Here is a 6,000-nt window from a genome sequence, read left to right on the forward strand (position 1 = left end):
GTAGTTGTCATCATCTCACCCAACACAGAGGTTTCAAGACACAAGCTGTCAGAACATTTTGGAATGGTTTGTGTCTGTGAAAGATGACTGTCAGGAAGTACCTGCCTATCTACTTTGGGTGAGCAAACCCTTAATATCATCTCTGTGCTCCTCAGTGACTGCCTCAAGTGGTTTGTTCTCAGTACATTGCCTGTTGAACTCCTTTGAAGTTACCTAACTCCCTTAGTGCTGCAGGGTACCCAAAAACTCAGCTCTTACTTTGTGGTAACCAGCTAGGGCTATAATAGCTTCATGAGTATTCTCCATACATGTTAAAGTGTTTTGGGTTTGTTTTTTTTTTTTTTGAAAGCAAATAAAGTTACTCAGCTTGGGTCCAAAAATGAATAGTTTGTTTTTTGAAGGGGTCTTTTTAGCTTAACCTAAAAATACTTTATTTATTAAGAACATGCTTGTACAGCCACCCCAGGCACCAAGACAGTAATTTTGGTTTTAATTTTGTCATATAAGTGGCTGAAAAGCGCAGGATAACCCCCAGGCCATGTTCTCTTTGTGAAGGGGTTCCTCTTGCTGTAGCACCTCACGGTGGTATTGCTTCCAGCTCACACATTTCAAGTGGGAGAGTTCTCACTTCCAAACTCTCTTGCTCTGTGAACCGCACAAATGATCACAAACAACCTGAAATCTTTCTGTCTAGAGTTTCAGGCCAATTTTCACTATAGGCCATTGCTCAGACAATTCCAAGTGAAAAGGTGCATAAGAAGAGCTTTGACAAGGGAAGTTATGTGATCTCAAACTTGTGATGCTGCTCTTTCTTCTCGTCTCCCCTTGACAGCCATGCATACACATAGTTAAAGAAATACACCCACCTATTTATCTCCCTTTTGTGGTAATTACCTAGGTTGTGGCCAAACTGCAGTGTTTGTGCGGAGACATACAAGCTCCATGGGCTTGTGTGGTTCTGTGCAGGCTCCTCAGCTGAGGCTTGGACCTGGGCCTGCCAGGAACAAGGCTGGAGCTGTGCTGAGGCAGCTTAGGAGATCTTATCCCAGAGCTGACTGTATATTCTGGTAACATGGGCTGCAGAATCAGGCTGTGCCTGGGCTAGGAGGCTTGCCAGACACCATGTGTATTGGAGAACACTGTAGATAAACCCAGGAGGACCTAGTGGGAATTTGGGAGCCATGGTAAAAAGTAATCTCACTGTTAGAGTATCATAAAAAACCTATTACAATGAACAGCAGAGAATGGACTTTGCTCCCACTCATCTCTTTGCACTCATCTGCCCAATGAGTATTTTAGCTGCTTGTCATCTTATCCTTCCACTTATCAGTCTTTATAGTGCCAGCTGCAGACATGTCACAAACAAGTGGCAATCAACATCTTTCAATCATGTACCAAACCTTCAAGTGTTACCTAAGCTGCAAAATCTGGAGGGAAAGAAACCTCAGATTTTCAAATAACTTCACATACTTCATACAGTTTTGTGCTATTTTTTATGCTTAGAACTACTGAGACAGTTTCTGTGGGCAAAAACCCCACACCTGATTGGGCAAGTAAAGTCATTGTAAATAAGGTCACAATACTACTTTTCCCAAAAATCCTCTTATTTGGTGAATGAGGTGGCTGTGTGGGATCTGCTTGAAAGAGTCCAAAAGCATAAGGCTTTGGAGGGATCCAAGAAAGCTGATTGATGTTCAAGCTTCACTTCCTCCAAGGTCAACAGGGGTCCATTTAAGGAGCAGAAAGTCAGGCAAAAATGCCAGGAGACCTGCATGGATGAACAAGGAGCTTCTGGCAAGATTAAACCACAAAAATGAAGTATATAGAAGGTGAAAGCAGGGACAGGAGACCTGTGAAGCAGGAACAGGAGACCTTGTCCAAGCAGGCAAGACACGGGAAAGCCAAAGACCAACCAGAATTAAATCTGGTGAGGGGTGTTAAAGGCAACAAGAAGGCTTTCTGTAATTAAATCAGTCACAAAAGGAGGACTAGGGAAAATGTGAGCCTGTTGCTGCTGAAGGTGGCATGGGCCTGGTGACACAGGATACAGAAAAGGCTGAGATACCGAATGCCTTCTTCACCTCAGTCTCTACTAGAAAAACCTACCTTCAGCAATCCAAGGACCTGGAGACAGAGGGAGAGTTTGACACAAGGAACACGTAAGTGAGGTGGAAGAGGATCAGGTTACAGAATACTTAAACAAAATGGACACGGACCCCAGTGGGATGCACCCAAAAATGCTGAGGGAGCTGGCTCATGTCATTGCATTTTGATTATCTTTGGATCATCACGATGATTTGGACAGGTGCATGAAAACTGGGGGAAAGCAAGTGTCCCTCCTATCTTCCAAAATGACCGGAAGGAGTTCTCAAGGAACTGTGTGTTTTAAGGACAAGCTACTGATCACTCTCCTCCAGTCTGTGACAGCCTCAGCCCTCTAACCTAGAAACAGCACAGTGGTGCTCTGCTGCTGGGTTGCAAGATTCATTACATTACTTGGAGCAGCAGCTCTTTGCTTCCTTCAGAACCCATCCAGACTTCATTTTGCCCAGACCCTTTTTTATCTTTGTACTTTGCTGCTGAAAATAAGCTGCAGCTGAGTAATTAGGAAGACCTCTGAATGCTAGTTTGAGTGCCAGCCTTCAAGTATCTGCTGGACAAGGCTTGGCTATCTGCTGGTTGACATGGAGCCTTAGAAAGTTCAGGTTTGTGTTTATTTGTTTGTTTTTACAGGCTCCCATAATTTTCCAGAAAAATAAAGGAAAGGAAAAAAAACCAGTGACTTTTAGGATAATCTGACTTTTGTAGCTCAGCCAACCTCTTAAGAGAATTTTGTGGCATAAAGGAAAACAAGAATGCTGGCCTTAGAGTTTTGTCCTTGTCAAATTTCAAGGATTAACTACATAAATGTGGAGCATTTTTGTGGTTTTTGAAATAGGTGACACAAACATTTTGCATAATAGAAATACTTCATCAGCCCAAATTAGAGATTGCAACCAGATCTTATTTTTTATTTCATCTTGTGGCAAACTGAAATCCTGAATAATAATGATCCTCGTTATTATTATCTTACATTATCCTAATAATCCTTAATTACATTAACTGATAATGGGATTTACATGCCATTTCAGTCACATCTGTAAATACGCAGATCTTGACTACTTTGGTCAATAAGCTCTTTAGCAGGAGCTGTTTCAGAAGAATCTGTTTTAGCTCTAATTTGCTTTCTAGCACTACGACACACACAGGATCCCTGTTTTCTGCCTGAACTGACAGTTCTCTGTTCTTGCCTATCAGTCCTTCCACAAAGGCTGTACAGAAATTCCAGTCGTGTGAGTTATATGAAAGGTCAATCTCATTTATGTAATAGCCAACTGAGAAGAAGTAGTGCAGAAGTGTCTTGCCAGCTACAGTGCAAGGAAGATCATGCCACTGTAGTTTTGGGCTTTTGAAACACATCTGTCAGGCACATTTTCTATGAAGCAATGTCAAGACACTCTTTAGCTCCAATGCTTTGTAGTTCAACATAATGCTGTGCTCCATGAACACAGGATCAACTGGGAGTCTTTCAGTGAATGTGTACCCAATTAAAAGTAAATTGTCATTCCCACTTCACAGGGACTAATTCTACTTTAAACACCAGGTGTCACTGCAGTATACTCTTGACTCCACACCAAGCTCCCATCAGGTTAAAGCTTTACTTTTAAGTGATGTCAAAGCTTATGGGGAACAAAGATGCTGGTACTTTCTGTTCCCAAGTGTCTCCACACAGCTATACGAGTAGCCAGAATCTGGGAAAATTGTTCAATATTTCAACCAGCCACATTTATAGTTCTATGTGGTTGGCCTGAAACATGAAGCTAACCATAGTAATAGAGCAATTTTATGGCTGATAGCAACTGTTCAGAATGAAGAATAAAAAAACAAATATGTGAAACCGTTCTCTTGATAATAATGCTGCATGCACTTTTTTTTTTCCCTGAAGAACAGCCCATATTGGATAATATCCAACAGTTACTTAATACAAAATTTGTATCAAATTGCATAATTTGCAGCTTCTTAGCCAATGAACAAATGTTCAGGAAAAAACAATCTTCTTTTACTCTTATCAGATCCTGAATGATTTTGCACATGAAATATTCCTTATTTTCACAAATTCTCTATTTGACCTATAACCTTGTATCTTTTGACTGTTAAAATATACTCACCCAGATTAAACGTTAAAAAGCCATCACTTTGACAATGAGCAGATACTTGTCTAATTTCTTCAGTCTCCTAGCTTGTTGTAACTAATCCTTGTCTGCACTGTGAATTTTCCAGGAACCTGTTCATCAGTAACTATTTAGGATTAAGTGGGTGAAGCTTTTACTATCTGTAATTAAAGATAATGAGGAGGAAGGTGCAAGTCATGGAGAGTATAAGCCCCAAAAGTCTAGGTAAAACCTAAAATTAGCCTCATGCTCTAGTGTACAAAGGGACCTTGTTCCAGTGACATGCTTAAAAATGACATTTGTGTTAGACTTACAAGCAGAATCTGTGTTACATATTCAGCAGTGGTCCTAAGTCACCTGCCTCTGAAATGCTTCAGGATGCTCTTAAAAGTATTTCTACACAAATGAGTCTTGCTACTGACAGAGCAGTGCAGCAAATGGATGGAGAACATTACCCAGAGAGCATCTATTACAAAGGAAAAGGAATCAAATGCCATGGCAATTTCAGAGGATAATCCATGGGGCTGGTAATTGCAGCTTTAAAAATGCTGAAAGCTGCACAACTTTGAAAGGCTCAAACCCAATATTCTCACCTGCATTAGAGAGCATAGTGCCAATATTCATGGCACTGCTTTAGTCAGAGAGAACTTCAAGTTGGTACTGTTGTGTGCATGCTTGAATCTTGACAGGACTGTGGCTTTGGGAGGAGTAAGGTGCTATATATCACAAAGAAGTCTTAGTAGTTCTTGTCAGATAATGAAATTGGCACAAAATTCCTAGAACAAACGGAATTCTATAAAATAATGCAGGTTTTAAGACCTGCAAAATGAAGTGACTGCAAGGACTGAATAATATATTTCTTAATAAAACAACTAAAAGAAGCACAGCTGAAAACCAACCAACCAACCAACCAACCAACCAACCAACCAACCAACCAACCAACCAACCACTAAAACAAAGGACAAAGCTTATTTATTGTGGTTTATTCTGTCTGGCTATTGAATTTATATATAGATTTTAATCCAATGAATTTTGCCAGGATTTTTGAATTAAATTAATTTCATTGCAATGTAACATGTTTCCCACTTGACATAATTTACATGGATTTCCAATAAATTTGAGTTATTTGCAAATATAATAACCAGAGAAAATGGCAGAGCCTCTTTAAAATGCTTTCAGAGAATACAGTACAGAATCATATGATTTTTCTTCTGCATATAAACAAGTAAATATTAGGACGCTACTGTACATAAATAAAACCTGCATTTTTTATTATTGGCCTATGTTCTTACTTTTAGATAACTGCTTCATATGTTCATGTAGCATTTTCCCCCAGAAATATTTACATAAAACTTTCTACTTTCTAACCATAATTGCCTACTGTGCTTTCAGCAGCCAAAAGCTGAATTGGCTATAGAAATATCTGATGAAGATTCTTGGAACAAAGGTATGACTAAATGACATCAACTTGTGTATGCTATCACAAAATATTGAGAGGAATTTAATGGCATTTGTTAATTTACAAAATGCAATTTAGTGTTGGATCTGAACTGCTCTAACAGTAGAGTAAGCCCTGCAATTACAGTTAAACTACAATTTATGGAACATACATTCTGCAAAACTACAGTATTTCAGTGTTTGCAGTGATGTTGATTAAAAAATTCTGATTTCAAACAGGTAGCAAGCCAAATAACTCTTCATGTAGCAAACAAGCCTTAGCTAATGCCATCTCAGAAGTCTGCATGCACTGACTCCATGCATTGTGTACATGGCACAGTCATTGAATCAC

This window comes from Melospiza melodia, chromosome 1, assembly GCF_035770615.1.
Source record: "Melospiza melodia melodia isolate bMelMel2 chromosome 1, bMelMel2.pri, whole genome shotgun sequence".
NCBI lineage: Eukaryota > Metazoa > Chordata > Aves > Passeriformes > Passerellidae > Melospiza > Melospiza melodia.